The sequence below is a fragment of the Mastigoproctus giganteus genome, chromosome 11, assembly GCF_048544385.1.
Source record: "Mastigoproctus giganteus isolate SK-2022 chromosome 11, ASM4854438v1, whole genome shotgun sequence".
Classification (NCBI taxonomy): domain Eukaryota; kingdom Metazoa; phylum Arthropoda; class Arachnida; order Uropygi; family Thelyphonidae; genus Mastigoproctus; species Mastigoproctus giganteus.
This window is the reverse complement of record NC_143585.1, coordinates 90,541,530-90,563,129: the sequence shown is the minus strand read 5'-3', so window position 1 is coordinate 90,563,129 and position 21,600 is coordinate 90,541,530.

The following is a 21,600-nucleotide window of genomic DNA, read 5'->3' as shown; positions in this document are numbered from 1 at the left end:
TTTTAGTTTAGTCGGGAAACTTTCTGCAGCCACGAAATCCGCTGATGCAGACTCGCCTACCAGTTTCACATTATGAAGGCCATATCGATTTTTAAATCTTTCAAACCAGCCTTTGCTGGCTAAAAAACTTGTCCCGCCAGTGCTATCACCAGATTCGCTGAAGCGCTGATAAAGGTGTTTTGCCTTTTCACGAATGATGAGTGAACTTAACGGGATTTTATTTTGAGTTCGGTCTTCTATCCACAGATTTAAAGCCTTTTCCATTTTTTCTAATTTCACATCACGAGTTACAGAGCAAATTTTTGATGCAATTAGCGCGTTTTCATGGACACTACGGCGGATTTTTTCTTCCGATTTCTTGATTGATCGCACCGTTGACTCATTGATTTTATAATGTTTTGCCACTGAGGAGACACTTTCACCATTAGAAATTTTGTCTAACAATTCAATTTTACTTGCTAATGTCATCACCTTCTTTGATCTTTCACAATTCCCTTGTTATTCGCGGCCATATTTTTATAGGATTAGAAAAGAACTTGTCCACAATAAAGTCACTTTCTTTTAATCACTTTCTTTTGAGTGTTAACACGCTCAAAAAAGTCTGTTTACACCAACACACTGCAAAATGGTAGATTTTTCACTTTTGTAAATGTATCAATTAAAAGCAAGAGATGAAACCTACTATGACAAGGGCATTACACATACTGAACAAGGATTAGCCTGAAACATCCGCGCTCGCGATTTTGTCACCCCCCACCCATTGAGCGCAGGACGCTTCCTTTTTACACCTTTTAAGTTATTTTTACTCATTTTTAGGGAATAAAGCACAATTACAAAATGAGGAGGCACGCTTGATACACATAAACAAAGCTGTGAGCATATAGCAACTGAATAAACAACACCATAAAGGCAGAGACAACTCTATTAACACCTCACTAGCTCACATTTTACTAAAGTACATTTCTGCTTTAGTAAACAATAAAATAATAAAAACAAATTCCAGTTGCTTTCCTGCTAGTGGAATCTGTTATATATGGGTAGTAAACTCGATCTAATTGCATTTGCGGTAATACCGATAGCTGGAATTTTACGTTATTATGGTGAAATGTGTTTCCCCTTCACTGCTATAAAAAAATAAATACATTTTCAGAATCTTCTCTTCATTCCTATGTTGCGTTCAGTTGGGGTGATTCCTGTCCGACTGCCATTTCTTGTAATCACAAAGGCGAATCGTCCTTAAGCAAATTCGGTTCATGTTATATAAGATATCGTTCCCCTGTTTATAAATCGTGTATGATCGAATTCGTGTAGTGCAAACACGTGTTATACGATGACTGACTGTACTACTCTGTGGACTGGGCAAAATGATTTTAGCCATGCCCATGTTTTTTTCATGGCGGAAAATGTTCACGGCGCTTTAAAATTCAAATTTTTTTAGTTTTAAATCAGTGACCGCGAAACCGTGAATACAGATACCGCGAATAGCGGGGGTTTACTGTGTGTGTATATATATATATATATATATATATATATTATAGTAAGAAAAAAGTGTGAAGAGGATGCTACAATTACGCTCCACCCCTTACTTATCTTCTTAATATTATATATATAGTTCCCCCATATCTGATGACAGCTGTACCACTTTTAACTTTTATTTCATTGGTATTTTGCTGTACTAATTTTACTTTACAGTTCTCCCACCTTCTATTGACTTAGTAATTTGGGGATACATTTGCACATCTCCAGTCTGTGGGAACCTCCCCTGAGTCCAAGGATGCTCTCATAATTATGGTTAAGGGTTTGCTTAGTTTCTTTGCTGCCTCCTTTAATATAACTGGATAGATCCCATCCACCCCAGATGCTTTTCTTATGTTTAACTTCAACAATTTCTCCTCCACTTTGCTCTCAGTTATTACAAAATCATTAAGTATCCTGCTACAATTTGATAACCTTCTGCCATTTCCAAACCTTAATAACTCCTCGTGTGTGAATGTAGATGCAAAATACTCATTCAGTTTGTTTGCTATCTGGGCAGGGTCTTCAACAGTCGATCCATCGATATCAAGTGGACCAATCAGATTCATCCCCTTACTTTTAGAGTTTATATAAGTAAAGAAATCCTTGCTGTTTTTCTTAGCATCTTTTGCCAAGGATTTCACGTAATCTGCCTTCACCTGCCTAACTTCCTTTGTGACCTGATTGTGTCAGCCTTTGATCCTCCTTTGTGAATTGGGGTCACATTTGCACATCTCCAGTCTATGGGTACCTCCCCTGAGTCCAAGGAAGTTCTCATAATCATGTCTAAGGGTTTGCTTACTTCCTTTGCTGCCTCCTTTAATATAACTGGATAGATCCCACCCACCCGAGGTGCCTTTCTTGTGTTTATCTTCAACAGTTTCTCCTTCACTTTACTCTCAGTTATTAAAAGCTTATCTAGCTTACTGCCAGAGTTGAATACATCTCTGGCATTCCTCTCGCTGAATAACTCCTCATGTGTTAATGTCGATGCAAAATATTAATTTAGTTTGTTAGCTACCTGAGCAGGATCATCAACAATTGAACCATCGATATCAAGTGGACCAATCTGATTCACCCCCTTCCTTCTAGAGTTTGCATAAGTAAAGAACTCTTTGCTGTTTTTCTTTGCATCCCTTGCCAAAGATTTCTCGTAATCTGCCTTCGCCTGCCTAACCTCCTTTGTAACTTGGTTACAGATCAACTTATATCTATCGTAGGCTTCTGTGTCACGTGTTAATTTATATGTATCTCATGCATTTTGCTTCTCTGCCATAAGTTGAACAGTATTTCTTAGTTGGTATGTAAAGCCTAGTAGCTTCCAAGATAAGTTCTCTGAATGCTTCCCATTTTGAATTTGCTGTTAGTAACATCATCAGTTGGTCCCACTGTATAGAATTTAAATACTGTCTCAGACTGTCATAGTCGCCTTTACGAAAGCAATAATTCTTCCCTTTATCCCTGATGGTAGTTACCTCTTTGAGTAAATCCCACTTCAGCCCACTGTGATCAGTGCCACCTAGTTGTTCCTCTATCTGCAGATTCTTAATGCATGAAGAATCACTACTGATAATCAAATCAAGAGTAGGCGCCTCCGTAGCCAGGTGGGCAGGAGCGGCAGTGCATAGCACATGCTTCTTGATTAGACCCCGTGACCTTGTTCGAGCTCGTGACCACCAAATACGGAGGATGCGGAAAGGTCAGGGAATGACCACCGCATATCCTCGGAGAAATATGGCCTTAGTTGCTAATGCTTCTAAAAGCCAAATAACAACAACAACAACAATTCAAGAGTATTATTCCCTCTAGTTGCCTCCCGAACATGCTGATGTAGAAAACAATCATCCAATAAATCCACAAAAGCCTTGCTAGTGTGTGAGTGACCAACCCACAAATTCCATTCAATATCTGGGAAATTAAAATTCCCCATTATAAGACTCTCTGATTTACTGGCCCACTCTATTCCCCCGTACATTTCTAATTATACTCATCAAAGTCATTAGGCCTATAGCACACTCCTATTCTCAATTTTGATCTCGCAATGCTTATGTCACACCAAACTAACTCGACACTGCACTGTCCAGCGATGTCGACTGGCTTCACTTCCTTGGATTTTATGTGTTTCTTAACTAATAGCATAACCTCTCCTCCCTTCCTATCCTGTTTATCCTTTCTGTAGATGTTGTACTCTCCAAATTACAGTTCTGCCTTCCTTATACCTGTGTGACACCACATCTGATATCCCAACAATATCTGCCTTTGATGCTTTGAGCAATACTTCAAATTCATCAAATTTATTTACCAAGCTCCTAGCATTGGTGTACACGCAAATATACATGCACCTTTTCTTTTTCTTAGCTACCCTAACACAACCCATGTGTTTACTTGTACTGCAATGACTCCCAGCAGTCTCTGAAATATCCTGCCACCTGTATGTTTCAACATTTTTCTTTTTTAATTCTCACTATACACTGTATTTATGTAAATGTATAATATGCTCTTAATAACTTAGAAAATGCATGAAATAAACCTAATATTTATTGTGTTTAAAATAATTATTTTATCATGTAATAGATCAAAGCACAACTGTCACCAATTTAGAAGAGATAAATTTCAAATAAATCATACAAACTTTCAAATCTGTTAGGTTTTGGAGTCGAGCATTGCTAGATTTAGTAGAGATAATTTATGACCTGCTCTTGCAGTCCATATAAGTACACATTTGAAAGAACATAATATGGTATGAAAGTGAATGTGCATAGTTCCTTTCAGTCTGAAGGACGAGAAAGTTGCTGTAATATATTTAAGGTAGGTAAAATGAGTTCCTCGTATGGATTATACGAGGGTGGTTCAATAAAGAATCGCCCTGACCTAGCTGCAGAGGTGCTAGCCTGTTGATTCTTTGCACAGGTTTTAGTCCTTCTGTAAATAGCGACCGTGCAGATTTACACATTTTCCCATCTATGGATGAGCCTACAGATACATACTCTGCAACCCCATATCCGTATTCTTTCCACATATCCTTATCCTGTTAGTGTAATCTTTTCTGTTTTTGTAGAAGTGGTGTGGTTGGTCTTTGAATCATGACTCTTGCAGAAATGAGTGTCTTGTCGTAAGGGAAGTGGGTCCCCCGAAGAAATGATTTGAGGGAAGAAAACAAGAAGTCCGATGGTGCAAGATCGGGTGAGTAGACTGGTTGGGGCAGTATTTCATATCCACAAGTGGCTGCTTGTGTTGTGTTGCAATTTCAGAAGTGTAAATTGGGGCATTGTCTTGAAGCATTCTCACACCTTTGGACAGCATGCCACGCCTATATATTCTGATTTTCTCCCGTAATTTTGTGAGTAAGTTAGCATAATAGACACATGTAATTGTTCTACCTTTCAGCAAATAATCGGTCATTATTTCGCCTTTCTAATCCCAAAACACTGTCAGCAAGACCTTTCTTGCTGATGCTTGGGGCCTTGGCTTCTTGGGGAGTGAGGAACCATGATGTCGCAATTCCATGGACTGCTTTTTACTTTCAGGGTCGAAATGGTGTATCCAACTTCCATCCTGGGTGATTAGACGAGTGAAAAAGTCTTCCTCATTTTTTTGGCACAGGGCTGACAACTCTTGTGATTTTTGTTGTCAGTCAGCCTTCTGGAAACCAGTCAATAATCAGGGAATCCATCTTGCACTCAATTTCAGTAAATGGAGTTGGTCATGAAGGACTGTTTCAACAGAACCCACACTAATTTTGTGAACTCCTGGGACAATTCATGCACAGATATCCAGCGATCTTTCTTTCATGATTAACGACTCCACTTTTCTGATTGTGCTACCATCAATGGCTGAATGGGGACGACTTGGCATGGGCTCAGATTCTACCGTTGTTTGACCACACCTAAACTTTCTATGCTAGTGCTTCACAATGCCATAGGATGTATACAGCAGTCATCTCCTCATGGATTTCTTTAGGAGATATCCCCTTCAAGAAAAGATACCAGATTACAGCTGTGGCTTCAACTTTGTCCATGATGCTACTTCGTCACATGTTCAGCTCTGTAAGAGAAAAACAAATGAAGACACAGGGCTGAAATTTTACACCTTTAGTACAGAGATATGTATGATGCTACACACAAAATATCATGACTCTGCTATATGTGGAAGTAGGTGAGGGCGATTCTTTATTGAACCACCCTTGTATGTGATTGAAAAAATAAGAATATTGAAATGGTTTGAGGAAGAAGTAAAGGATACCGTTATTCTAATGGTATACTAATTCCTATGTGAATGTTATACAAGATGCTTCTTTCATTGTAGACATTTATGTAATGCCTAAAACAATGCTGAACATACAACAAGCATTTATGACAAAACTTTATGCTTGCTTGTATTAGGTGGCTTGGTGTTAGTATTAGTGGTAAAGTGATGCAAGAAAGAAACCTTGTGTAGCAGCACCCAAAAATATATTTTTTAAAAATATCAGCCAACCTCATTTGCCCATCCTATCTAATAATTTGACCAGCCCTTTCCATTTCCACAACACCAGGTGAGGGTTTATTCCAACAATCTATTACTCTCTGGCTGAAAACAAATTTCCACATATCTGTTCTTCCCTACTGAGCTATCCAATATTTTGCATTGGACATCATGATGGGAAGCATACAGTTTCTGCATATATTCTTATTGTGATCAACCATTTGTGTCACCTTTCAAATCATGACCTATGATAAAAGGAAAACCATGTGCATTGTGAAAATGAATAGCCTTGTTGATTTTCTCTGTTTTTCTTTTATTTATAGTCAAAGAATCGTTGTCATTATCAAGGATATGTAGAAGGTAGAGATAATTCTTGGGCAGCCCTTAGTACCTGCCATGGCTTTAGGTATGCATTTTCTGATATTAGCACAAATCATGCATTGCATTATATATAATTTTTTTAAGCTTTGCAAGATCCATTTTCTCTGTTTTGTTTTTTTTCAATTGTGAATAAATGATGCGTGTTTTTTTTTATTTGTATTATGAGATTCTCTTAATATGGATATATAAATGAAGTAGCAGTGAATCACAAATAATGGTTGTGGCAAATTGTTGGTATGTATATAACATGTGTTGCAATTTATCAAAAAACATCAGATAAAAAGTGTATTTCTTCTATACAGGCAACCCCTGTATAACACGGTACTTCTACAACATGGTTTCGCTCTAACACGATTGATAAATTGCGGCAATTCTTGCACAACACGGTACTTATATAACACGGTTTCGCTCTAATGCAGTTTGAGAATTGTGGGAAATCTTGCATAACACGGTGTTTTTGAACTTTTGTGCTGTGAAAACTCTGCTATTATATTAGATGTAATTTTAAACATTTTCGTTCCTTTTTGTGAATCCCTGCTGTTGACTCACTAGTCGTTATCGCCGTCGTGATATTTTTCTAAAGCACATTTCTGGAGGTCACTATCATAAAACAATAAAAACAATTTGCAGTTTCCAGTTTATTGGTCTTTTCTGTTAGTGTTATCAATTATAAACGGGTAGTAAACTTTATTTTCTTACATTTGCTATAGTACCGATAGCTGGAATTCTGTGGGTTTTCACGTTATTATGATGAAATGTGTTTCCCCTTCCATGAAATATTCCATCATATAAAAAACATAAATAAATTTTCAGAAATTCATTACTCTGTATCTCACTTGTGTGTGCTGTATTGTTTGTTATTAATTGCCTATATTTTTTACTTTTTTAAATTTTAAAACAAAAAAAAAAAAAAATCAGGGAACAGAAATATCATTAGTTAGTATGTACATACTACAGTACATATTAATTAAGCTATGTACGTAAGTGTAAATTTATTTTTATTTTGCTGACTGGAAAATATTCTTCCTGTTTTCATATATCATTTAACTTTGTTAACTGGTAAGGTAATAAAGTTAAATTTGTGCTTTATAACTTTAAAGTGGGGCCCACTGTGTTTTATTGGGAGATCCCTGGGTTAGGTTCTGTGCTTGTTCGAGATATAAACCATAAAAAATTGTGACTTCGAAATGTGCAGTCCTGACTTTTAAAGAAAGCAGAAGGTACCGAAATCTAGATGCTGCAGAAGAGATTGTGCTTAGCAACGATGAAGAGGAAGAAAATTAAATGAAAGTACATTATCTGACATATCATAGTATCATAGTTTGTAAGGTAAGATGTTTGTTCAGTCATTCCTATTTAAGTTAGTACTATTATAAAAATAAAGTTAAAACATTAAGTTATTACTACTATAAAAATTAAGTTTTTGATAGTTATAAAAAAAAAAAGAAGAAAAAAAGGCGTATTTTTGTTAGCTTTTGGAATGTAAGCCCCCTTTTTGTACTGGATCTTAGTCCCGTATAACACGGTTTCACATTACACGAGATTTTGTAGGAACCAAACTACCGTGTTATACGAGGGTTACTTGTAGTTTGTTGTATCTGAAGTGTGGCTGTTGCAGTCATGTTTGATAAGTTTGAAAATAGATAAAGTTTTATTAGTATTAGTATTAGTATTAGTAACGGCCGCTTGGTGCAAGAAAGCCTATGGCTTATGCTGCACCAGCCAAAAAAAAAAAAAAAATCCGAACAAAACAATGATAAAAACTAAAAAAAAAAATAAATAAATAACTAAATAATAATAATTAATAAATAAAAAAAAATAAAATAAAAAATAAATAAAAAGGAAATTAAACCTATCATCCTATGTGCTTCCCTTACCCGAAAGTACTATCCAGATGCCCTTTGAATTTCCCCAAACTGTCGGCCTCTACCACCCATGAAGGCAACTTATTCCAGTAATTTATAACTCGCTGGCTAAAATAGAACTTCCTGCAATCCAATCTAAACATTTCCCCCCGTAACTTGAATTTATGTCCCCTAGTTCTAGCATCATGTATAATCTTGAAAATTTTGTCCTCATTCATTTTACTGATGCCTCTCAGAGCCTTAAACACCTCAATCAAATCTCCTCTAAGGTGTCTAGTTTCCAAACTCTGCAACCCACATATTCGAAGTCTTTCTTCATAAGGCCGCCCTTTTGCCGATCTCACCAGGCGAGTTACCCTTCTTTGCACCCTTTCAAGAAGCTCGATGTCTTTCTTCAGGTGCGGTCTCCATACTTGAACACAGTATTCCAAGTGTGGTCTAACATAAGCCTTATATAATGGGATTATCACGTCCCTATCTCTACTTGCAAAAGTTCGATAGATCATCGATAGGACACCATGGGCCTTCCTTGCAACCTGTTTACAATGCTCAGAGAATTTCATGTCTGACCGTATCGTAACACCCAAGTCCCTTTCCTCCAGTACTGGCTTTAGTTGAACTCCACCAAGTGAATAAGTTTTTTTGGGATTACTGTTTCCCAGGTGTAATACCTTACACTTTGTTGGATTAAAGCACAGCTGCCATTTTTCTGACCATTCCTGAAGTCTATCTAGGTCTCTCTGAAGAAGCCCAACTTGACAGTGATCATTAACTACTCTCCCAATTTTAACATCATCTGCAAATTTAGACATCACGCCCTCTATCCCTTCATCAATGTCGTTTATGAAAATTAAAAACAACAGTGGTCCTAATACTGATCCTTGGGGAACCCCACTTCTTACATCAACCCAATCTGAGGAATAGCCATTTATCACAACCCTCTGCCTCCTGCCCTGAAGCCATCCTTCTATCCATCTAAGGATTTTCCCAGTGATTCCAACCTGTTCCAGCTTATAAAGCAACCGCTCATGTGGGACTGAGTCAAAAGCTTTGCTGAAATCTAAATAAACAATGTCGAAATTATTCCCTAAATCCAGCTCGTGAGTGACCCTTTCGAAATAGCGAACCAGATTTGTTAAACATGATTTTCCCTTTACGAAACCATGCTGAGTATCCTTGAGAATTTCAATTCGATCCAAATGATCCTGAATTCCACCCTTGATCATTGCCTCCATGATTTTCCCTACTACTGAAGTCAGACTGACAGGTCGATAATTTCCAACTTCACTTTTAGAGCCACCCTTATGTATGGGAGATACATTTGCACTTTTCTAATCCAAGGGAATCTCCCCAGAGTCTAATGATGCTCGCATAATTAGCCTCAATGGTTCAATGCACTCGCTTGCCGCCTCTCTTAAGATTATAGGGTATATTCCATCAACTCCAGGAGCCTTACTGGTCTGTAGGCTCGAAAGTTTTTTCATTAAATAATCTTGCGAAATTTCAATATCATTAATTACATATTTTTTAACTTCGCTCCCATAATTTCCCTTTGCCACAAAAGGCTTTTCATTTGTAAATATCGATGCAAAATAACTGTTGAGTTCATCTGCAACGGCAGCTGGTGTATTTATTACTATCCCCTTTCCCTTACATAAAGGTCCGATCTGGTTTGTCCTGCTCTTCTTGGCATTTATATATGTGAAGAATTCTTTATCCCCCCTCTTTGCTCTGTTTGCTAGTGATTTCTCATAAACTGCCTTTGCCTGTCGAACCTTTTCTGTGGCTCTATTACACATCACCTTGTAGCTGTTATAGGCTTCAGTACTTTTTATTGTTCTGTAACCTTTCCATGCCACCTTTTTCTGCTCAAGTAATGCGGTAACTTCACTAGTCATCCAACTTGGAACCCTCCTCGTGGAGTATTTTTTTAATGGTATATACGCATTCAAGGCATCTGTGATTAATGTTTTAAAAGCGTACCACAGTTCAATTGTATTCATTCTCTGCGCGATATCTACCCAGTTAATAGAGGCCATGTAGTACCTTAAGGCATCGTAATTTCCTTTTCTGAAATTAAAACCCATTCCTTTGCCTTTTACTTCTGCTACCTCTCTCGTCATCATCCACCGTAGAACTCCGTGATCACTTCCTGCTACTGGTTCCTCTACTGTCAGCCCTGTTATGTCATCTGATTCATGTGTGATGATGAGGTCTAGGATATTCTTTTCTCTAGTATTTTCCCTGACATGTTGATACAAATAACAGTCATCTAGTTGATTTAAAAATTTTGTTCCCCATGTCGAGTTTCCTTCCCATTTACTCCAATCAATTAGAGGCAGATTGAAATCACCCATAATAAGGCATTGACGCTTACTTGCCCATTCCATTTGCATGTAGAGGCTTTTGTCATAATCTTCACAATCACCTGGTCTGTAGATTACTCCTACTCGCATTATACCTTTGTTTCCAACTATCTCACACCATACAGACTCTATACTAGCATGTGAAACGTCTGAATCCGGGAAAGCTATCGTCGCACTCAGGCTGCTTCTGATAAGAAGCATTACCCCACCACCCCTTCTGTCTAACCTATCCTTCCTAAATACATTATACAAGCCGTACTGAAACTCATCATCCCCAATTTCCGGGTGGCACCACGTCTCTGTAAGCCCTATTATGTCCGCGTTACTTGTTTTAACCAGCAGTTCGAATTCGCTCATTTTATTGACGACACTTCTAACGTTACTGTATAAACAATTAAGATTTACTGTTCTTGTATATTTAACAACCCTAACACAACCCTTGAAGTTTTTTAGGCTCTCTTCCCTGGCATTAGCTACCCGCCCACGTGAAACGTTTGTGCCCCCAGAACATCTAGATAATACGTCCAGTTGGGGTAACAGATAAGAACTCTTGAGGTATGTGCAAGAGTTACTTTGACCAATATTATCAGATACACGCGTGTCAGTATTACCCACATCCCCCCTAACTAGCAGTTTCCCTGAACCTTTAAGGTATCCTCAATAATACTGGCAAAAACCTTTGCGCCACCTTTGTTTAAGTGTATCCCGTCTCTACAAAACAAATTCCTTCTACCTACAAGTGTGGGCCATGCTGATAGAAATTTCCCCCCTAAAGCCTTGCAGATTCCTTCAAGTCTTGAGTTAATCCACAAGGCTCTTAACATATAATCCCTCCTATCGTGTCTGGGCAGAATTGCAGACACATAGACATTATGGCCTAGCTCGCGACATTTCCTCAGCATGGTCCTGTATTTTTCCAACAAATCGTCAGATCGTGTACGTTTAATATCGTTTGTCCCCACATGAATTATAATATTTTCTTTACCCCCTTTAAAATCTGACAGTCTGTTGGTGACATCATCAATAGTTGCTCCCGGCAGACATACCCTGGTTCTCCTCCACCTATCTTTATTACAAAAAATATTCCCCGTTTCCCTGACAATGGAGTCTCCTAATAATACAATGTCCTTTTTAACCAGAGTAGTTTGCACTTGGTTTTTCTGTTTTGAGGCTCGAATCGGGTGTGCATCACTTGGTAGATTGCTGGAGTTTTGAGTCCCTGACGAGCTCCCAGATGCATTATTTTCGAGGGCAAGCACTCGTTTTTTCAGGGACTCAAATTGTTCCCTCAGTGCACCAAATTGTAATTTAAGATCGGTGCACTCCTTACATCGATCACAAAGAAAAGAATCCCCAGGTGAGGTAGGATTAGTCACCAGGTCGACCTTGGAAAACATTCCACAGGTTCCACAACGGATTAAATCATGACTCACCCGCAAATCGCCATCTGCTATTTCCGTGTGAGTCACGATACCCTGTGACGTGTTTAAGGCAGATCTCGTAACTACCATTATAAAATTAAATAAATATCAATGAAAGTAACTTTAAAAAATTATATCTATAATATTATTAAAATCAAACAGTTACAGGAAAACCTATAACAAAATAATCCAACAATATCTAAATAAATCAAATATTTAAAAGCACTATCCAAAAGTAAACTACTTAACTGAGGAGCCCTGTCTAAGCGCGTCCGCTCACCTCGAATGCCAACCTCCTTATGTTGTTGTTCAAAATTTCTCCAACAGATAGTGGTACAGAGATTGTTCAGTGGGTTGACAGGTTGCAATTAACAACGAGTTTCATTAGTAGCATTAACATTCCATGTCAAGATTATTCACTGGAGCAATGAACATCAAATTTTGCTTTAAAATGAGAAAACCTGCAATAGACAAATGAAATGTTAAAAACTGTTTATGGGGACGAAAAATTAAGTTGTACCAGTGTGTGTGAATGTATAAACGGTTCAAAGCCAGACATGACAATGTTCGTGATGACCCAAGAAGCAAGTATCTGTCATCCTCTTGAAATGAGTACAGAGTTTGAAAAGTTCGGAAAATTGTGGCAAGAGATCTTTTTTGAACCTACAATGATGGTTCCTTATTTCCTTCTTTGGCATTTAAGGAATAAGGAAATTTAAGGGAATAAGGAAATTTAAGGAAATAAGGAATAAGGAAATATTCCTTATTTCCTTATAAGGAGATGAATTTGACAAATCGTCTCCTTATTCATAACCAACTCAACGTTGGTTATGAATAAGGAGACCATTTGTCAAATTCTGAACAATGATGCAACTGGTACATTTGAAAAATAAGGTCTTGAAAATTGGGGCATTTAAACCTCTTTCTACCCAGTAGCAAAGAGACTGCAGATTAATTAAACATTGCAAAAATGCATTGATGTTAAAAGCAGTGATATTTAGTAAGAGAACAAACAATTTATTCATTAGCATTTGCATTAGTAGAGGCATATGATGCAAGAAAGCAAGCTTATGCAGCATCAGCCAAAAAAAAAAAACCCTCCCATTTCACCCCTCCATTCATTCCAAATGCCTGTCCAGCTCAGCCTTAAATTTATTTAGGCTATCAACTTCCACAACAAAAGATGGAAATCTGTTCCACCAATCAACCACTTGCTGGCTAAAGGCACATCTGTTCTACAACAGATGTGCCTTTAGCCAGCTTTCCTCAATTTGAAGCTATGTCCCATCAGGTTCTAAATCTGAGCAAGAGGAAGAATCCCATTAGCATTCAGCTTGCTCAACTCATTCAAAGGCCTTATACACGTCAATCAGATCACCTCACAGGTGCCTACTCTCCAGGTGCTGCAATTTGCAGAACTTAAGCCTTTCTTGGTAAGAGCACCCCTTTGTTCCCCTCACCAATCTTGTTGCCCTTCTTTGTGCTCGCTCTACATCCTTCCTAAAATGAGGCCTCCAGACCTGTACACAGTACTCCAGGTGTGGCCACACCTAGAGTACTGTGTGCAGGTCTTGCTGTGTTAAGCTGCTAAATATGGAGTGTTGTAGTTAAGAAACCTCACAAAACTGTTGTCATTATGAAAATGATATTTCAGTTTGAAATTAATAAAATATATTCCTAAATAGCTGTGCTGTTGTTGTTGTTATTTGGTTTTTAGGAGCATTAGCAACTAAGGCAATATTGCTCCGGGAATATGCGGTGGTCATTTCCTGACCTTTCCGCATCCTCCGTATTTGGTAATAGCTGTGCTACAAGCTACGTAACCTTCAACTATTGCATGACACATTACAACACCACTTTTCAAAATTTTCCTGCAAATTTTAAAATTTTAGGAATGAAACCAACCATGCACCTTTTTCTCACCAATAGTCACTAAATGATACAGTATTTTCTGTTTTCAGTTCAGTTTATTAGAAGTACAAGATGTTAGTTATTTGTTTGTCATCTAATATATACCATGCAAGCAAATGCATTAGCATTAGCAGTGGCAAATAATGCAAGAAAGCAAGCTTGTACAGCATGAGCCAAAAAAAAAAAAAAAAAAAAAAAAGACTCCTTCCATTTCACCTATTCATTCCCTCCAATAGTTTGTCTATAGCTGGAGTGTAACAAACACTGTTCATCCAACTGCAATTAAAAGGCAAGTGAAAAAAAAATGTACAGAATAAGCAATTTATAACAATGAGAAATGGGATAAATAATGTAAATAATAATTCGCACACTACCACTGATCTCCAACAAAATGGTAAAAATTATTTTTTTATAAAGAAAAAGTGTAATAGATATTTCATGTATGTTCTATTTAGGGATGTGACTCAGAAAGGGTTAAAGTAGTAAATAGGAATATCCACCCCCCCACAAGATAACCAGAAGGGAAAAAAAAATGAGAAATATGTAGATAGCAGCATTATAAACTGCTGAGTGTTAAATAATATAATACATAATAATTAATACATAATATATTACATAATAAACTTCTGAATTTATTAACTATACTCCTAGAATTGGTGTACATGCAAGTATACATGCACCTGTTTCTATTCTTAGTTACCCTAACACAGCCCATGTATTTATTTGTTCCACTATGACTCTCAGCAGTCCTGAAAATCCCCATTGCCTTGCTTTCCAGGCTGCTGCTCAATAGAAGCAGTGCAAGAATCACTTTCACCTCTACCAGCCGCTACTGTTAGTCTATTAGTCCGTGTATCCCCCCCCAAGCTAGCAGTTTTCCGACCCACCTAACTCTGCCTCGATAACATCAGCAAATATCCTTGCACCTTTTCTACTTAAGTATATCCCATCCCTGTAGAAGCAGTCTCTCCTGTTAACAAGTACAGACCAGGCCGAAAAAAAATTCTACCCCTTGAGCCTTGCACAATCTCTTCAGGGCCAAATTGATCGACAAGGCTCTGATCATATACTCCTCTCCTATTGTGTCTGGGCAGAATTGCAGACACTTTCAAATTCAACCCTAACTCACGGCTTTTTCCCAACATTGACCTGTACTTGTTAAGTAATTCCGCCGGACTCCTACTTTTAATATCATCAGTGCCAATGTGTACAACAATATCATCTTTTGTGCCCTTAAAAGATGATATCTGCACTACAACGTCATCAACCTTTGCCTCTGGCAGACATATCCTGGTCCTGTTCCACTTATCCTTTTTGTGCAATATGTTCCCCGTTTCCCTGACAATCGAGTTACTGACAACAACTAGTTCCTTTGGGATCAGCGCATTCATCCTTGGGGGTTGCCACTGTGTTGCGTGATGTTCAAGTGCAAGCTCTGGCATTGGTGTGGGCAGCTGAGAGCTTGATGGGCCCCTCAATTTAAATCCTTCGAGGGCATCCACCCTGTCCTTCAAGCTCTCATACAGGCCCATAACAACATTGAGTTGGCACCTGATTTCGTCACACTCCTTACATTGTGCACATACAAAGATATTCCCTTTGGCAATATCATGTTCCATTCCTGATTGCTCCACAAACAACAAACAAGCAGTGCATTTCAAAAGGCTGTGATTCAGAGGACAACTGCCCCTTAGTTCTCCCCTGAGCCACAGTACTCCCATTAGTTTGAGCCTTTTGCTTTGCTTTGCTGCTCTGCTCTGAGTCATGATTTCTATTGAATTTTAAATAAAATTTCAGTACAAAATATAACCTTAAACTTATATCCCCATGCAGTTATAACACTATATATATGTATTTCGGTATCGAACATTATCTCCAAGTTACATGACTTTCTTATCTCCTATCAAGTTAATGTATTAATTTATAATGTTACATTTGTAAAAACTAGGTCATTATATGTATTTAGTTAAAAAAGTACAATTTAATTTTGACAATGAAATTTAATAAGATTAGTAAATTTACTGATTAATTGATACTACTATATTCGCTATCTAGTTTTCCATTGAACCTTACACTGTCTATTTCGGGGTACACGTTGTTTTGTATAACAATGGCGGCAAGTTACGAACAGTAAATCTATGGACACGAGGTATTAATTACTTTCAAAATCATGCTATCTAAATTCAAAATAAACCATGGAGCTTGACTAGGTCTATAAGCTTTCTTATAGAAAATAATTTAATCTAACAATTAAGTCAATAAACCGGCTAAATATAATTAAAAACTTAGCATTCACAGGAGTTGCAAAACTTGTCCAACACGTGGATTAGATACCCTTACTGGTACTAACTAATAACCTACAAAATCTCTGTCTAAGTTCAAATTAAACTAAAGTATTGTTACTAGGAATATAAAGCAACTCAAGTAAATAAATTAATATGCCAATTTAAGTCAAATTTATGTTTATTTAACTTGAACAAAATTTTTAGAAAGTTAGAAAATACTGTATTAACTGTTTACATAACATCAAAAGTGACTCAGTATTCAAAAAAAGTTCAGAAAGTTGGTGAAAGATGTGGGTGTGTTGCATTAATTTTTGAACAGAAACTGGATGTTTGCAGAAGACTAGAAAAAGGTGAAAAATCAGATTGTACTTATGAAGTGGTTTGTTCTTGCTGTTTAACAAAAAGCACAATCAGTGATAAGAAAACAGTGCAAAAAGAAGGAAAATAGTATTTTTAAATTAAACCAAAGAAATAAAATGAATGAACATTAGTGTGACTGAGAAGCCTAACTTCACCTTACAGCATTTCATTGTATAGTGTAGGCACCTGTAAGAGTAATTCTTACCATGGCCGGATTGGCAGGTTTTGGCCCCAGCAGCTCCTAACAATTTTGACCCTTACCTGTATCACTTACCATTTGTCTGTTCATCCCTTCTTTAAAGCTCATGCAACTGGTACATTTGAACCATGCCATAACTGTTAGTTGATGATCCAAATTTGCAATTGGCCCTTGTGATGATTGCCACCTGAGCCAGTCCATCCCTAATGCTCACACAATGACAAATGCAACCTTGACAAATGCAAAGTACTGCATATGGGTAGAAGTAACCCTAGAGAAATGTACCAACTGTGTGATTACTACACTTAAGGTGGTAGAAAATGAAAAAGACCTGGGAGTAATTGTGCAGGCAGATATGAAGTTTTCTGAGCAATGCAGACAGGCTGCCAGGGCAGGTCATGGGGTTTTGTCAATGATATATAGGAATTTTGCTAGCAGGGAAAAGGAGGTGATTATCCCTCTGTATAAGGCAATGATCAGGCCACGCCTTGAGTACTGTGTACAGGTCTGGAGGCCTCATTTTAGGAAGGATATAGATTTACTTGAGCGTGTACAGAGAAGGGCAACAAGATTGGTGAGGGGAATGAAGGGATCCTCTTACCAAGAGAGGCTTAAGTTCTGCAAATTTCAGTGGCTGGAGACTAGGCACCTGCGCGGTGATCTGATTGAGGTATATAAGGCCTTGAATGGGTTGAGCACGCTGAATTCTGATGGGATCCTTCCACTTGTTCAGATTACGAACCTAAGGGGGCATAAATTCAAATTAAGAAAAGACAGATGTAGAATAGATGTGCGGAAATTTGCCTTTAGCCAGCAGGTGGTTAATTGCTGGAACAAACTTCCATCTGTCGTTGTGGAAGTTGATAGGTTGAATAAATTTAAGGAGAAACTTAACGGGCATTTGGAGGGAATGGTGTAATTTTTTTTTTTGGCTGATGCTGAATAAGCTCATACACATGCTTTCTTGCATCACATGCCACTACTACTATTACAATCAGCAAATACCTTTTATGTATGGAGTTACTACTGCTCTTTTGTAATTCATATTGTATGTTGTACTATTGTTTATGTTGTAAAACTATTGGAAAAAAATAAAAAGAATCTATAAAAAGTATTGGCTTGAAGTGATCTTTAAGCTTATTAATAAGATGGTGGGCTGGCTCAAAGATCCAACACCACAGCTAAATAGAAGGCATATAATATACAAAAATATAAGTAAATGTGGAAAAGTAAAATTTTCTTCATATGTGTGTGAGTTTATGTGTATGAAGTTTCATATTAGTTTATATGTCTATAAGTTTCAAGTTTTCAGGTGCCCCTTGAACATTAGCCTCTAGGTGCAGTGCATTCCTTGCACCCTGGGACGGCCTGCCTCTGTATAGGCTAGACCAGAAAATTTCAAATATACATAATGTGCACAGTAAAGAATCAGAATTGGCAGAACATGCTCAGAATGCATTCAAACATACAGGCATATGGTGATGAGAAACTCTGCAATAATGGGGTGGAGAAAGACTATAAAATGAAAAATAAAAGAAGCCTTTTCCATTAAGAAATTTAGCCAAGTGGAGGGGAAACAGGAGGAATTCCTGTACTTCCTGGTGAGGACAGTAGACCCATCTCTGGTAGACTTATGGTGGTCTGCCAGTGATGATTTCTAATATGCATCAAAAAATGTTGGGCTAAACAAAAATTGGTTTGTTTTCAGCACATTATGTAGTCTTTAAACTATTAAACCTGTTTATTTGTATTTAACAGTGAAAAACAAAATTGTAAGTTTAAAATGGTTTTACTAAATATAATAAAAAGCTTTATAAATTTTACAGAGATTTTATTTTTTTTAATTAGTATTAATTTTTTTCTCTAATTTAATTTTATGGTATTTTATCCTAGTGGTTCTTTCTTTGATGGCAAGGAAACTTACTATATCCACTCTCCTAATGGTAGCTTTAGCAGTTCGTGTCTTCTCTTCAGGAATTCAGATATAAAATTTCGTAACATGACCTGTGGTAAGTAGTTATTGTTGTTATTGTTATTTGGTTTTTAGGAGCATTAGCAACTAAGGCCATATTGCTCCGGGATATGCAGTGGTCATTCCCTGACCTTTCCGCATCCTCCGTGGTAAGTAGTAATCAGTTACTAAATCTATAGGTGTAGATGTGATAAATGTATTTATTACCTTTAATAATATTTATTGATTTATTAATAAATAAATGTATTTATTACCTGCTGATCTGGATTAGACATAATGGTTTATGATGCATTTTCAACTTAGGAAATTGCAGCTCCATCCACACTCTGCTGTATAATGTAATTACTTATTCAAATAAATCAAGTTTGTTTACTTTTTAATAGTTAATGTAGTAAATATAATTATTAAACATGTACATATATTGGAAAGGTGAGAAAATAAATCTAGCTGAATTATGGAAACACTTGAGACCAGAAGTATGCTGAGTCAAATCCAGCATGCTTCTTTCCATTCATTGAAAAACTCTTGATTTCTGTTTTCAGGCATTTGTCAAAAGTCAGGTTTTACTACAATAGGATACATTGATTGAAAGCTTAAACTTAAAGGTTAACTTAAAGGATGATCGGTATTTCATTTTTAAAAATGTCTTTCATTTTACCAAAAGACATGCAGCCTTTAGATCTTCCTTTATGTTTCCTCCTTTTGTCCTTCAGCCACCTTCTCATATCACAGGTAGACAATTTATATCTACCAGATATATTTATATATCTCACAATTTATATTTTTGATCTTTAATTTCAGAGAAGTTAGTTATTTGGTTTTTAAGAGCATTAGCAACTAAGGCCATATTGCTCCGGGGATATGCGAAGGTCATTCCCTGACCTTTCTGCATCCTCCATATTTGGTGGTGATGGGCTCGAATCCCGGTCCAATCAAGAAGCATGTGCTACGCACTGTTGCTCCTTCCCACCTGGCTACGGAGGCGCCTCATTTCAGAGAAGGGCAGCAAGATTGGTGAGGAGATCAAAGGGTGCACTTACCAAGAAAGGATTAAATTCTGCAAATAGCAGCGTCTGTAGACTAGGGATGATCTGATTGAGGTATATAAGGCCATGAATGGTTTGAGCAGGCTCACTGCTGATGGGTTTCTTCCTCTTGCACCGATTACGAACCTGAGGGGGCATAAATTCAAAAGACAGTTGTAGAATAGATGTGTGGAAATTTGCCTTTAGCCAGCAGGTTGCTGGCTGAAGTTGATTACTAGAGCAAACTTCCATCGGTTGTTGTGGAAGCTAATAGCTTAAATAAATTCAAGGAAGAACTGGACAAACATTTGGAGTGAATTTATGGGTAAAATGGGAAGCATGTGTGTGTGTGTGTGTGTTTTTTTTATTTTTATTTATTCTGTATTTCTTTTTTCTGTATTCTGCTTGTTTTAACCTATCGAGATAAAAGATTCCTGTAGTTTCACTGTAACACTGTGCATGTTGGCCATAGTTAGAATGAATAAAATAGAAGAGGCCTGTGGCACTGGATTCCATAACTAAGAAATTAATTCAGTTCATCCAGTAACAGCAGTAGCTAAGTATATTTAATGACAGTAGCTTTCGAGATAACAAATCTCTTCATCGGCTGAGAAGTACATATATATATACATGAATATATAAGTATAAATATAACATAAAAACATTAGGAATGGAATGGAATGGAATGGAATGAGCAGTGCATGCTCATGTTGACTGAAAAAGTGCTTAGCTACTGCTTTTACTGGACAAACTGAATTTATTTATTAGTTATGGAACCCAGTGCCACAGGCCTCTTCTATTTCATTCGTTTCAGCTATGACCAACATATACGTAGTGTTACAGTGGAACTACAGAAATCTTTTATCTCGATAGCTTGAAATAAGCAACACCTGCGCTTTGCACATTGATTCAAGTCACATTGTATTATCCCTAAAGGCTTCCGCTACAAGGGACCCTTCAGCCATATCCGTATGAAGCGCACCTGTTTCAACTTTGGACTTCAAACCTTGAGAGTATGGATTGGTTGCCCACACCTAGAACTGCAAAGAGCCATTGTGAACAAGTCCAGGCTTACCCAGGAACTCAGAGGTTTTTTGTTTCTCTGTTGACGTTTTCAAACCTAATTCACACCCTTTGTTCCCAGGCTATCTGCATATCTGATACTTACCGTTCACGTCAGTAGCACAAGTTCATTGGCCTACTCCGAGATGTCCACTCTTCCAGAACTCACACGGATTCCACAGCAGACAATGCTAATTTTGTCTTGAACCTCAGCAGTAAGCAATTATCTGCCGAACAGATTGAACTTCTCACTTTTGGTACAAAGTTTGCCGTTCTACTGCCTAACCCTCCCATCACACAAATCGGCATGGGGGTGGTAGTAGTAGTAGTAGTAGTAGTAGTAGTGGCATGTGATGCAAGAAAGCAAGTGTATGAGCTTATGCAGCATCAGCCAAAAAAAAAAAAAAAAAAAAATCACACCATTCCCTCCAGTTCCTTCTTAAATTTATTCAACCTATCAACCTATCAACTTCCACGACAGATGGAAGTTTGTTCCAGCAATTAACCACCCGCTGGCTAAAAACAAATTTCCGCACATCTATTCTACACCTGTCCTTTCTTAATTTGAATTTATGCCCCCTTAGGTTTGTAATCTGAACAAGTGGAAGGATCCCATCAGAATTCAGCGTGCTCAAGCCATTCAAGGCCTTATAGACCTCAATCAGATCACTGCGCAGGTGCTAGTCTCCAGCCACTGCAATTTGCAGAACTTAAGCCTCTCTTGGTAAGAGGATCCCTTCATTCCCCTCACCAATCTTGTTGCCCTTCTCTGTA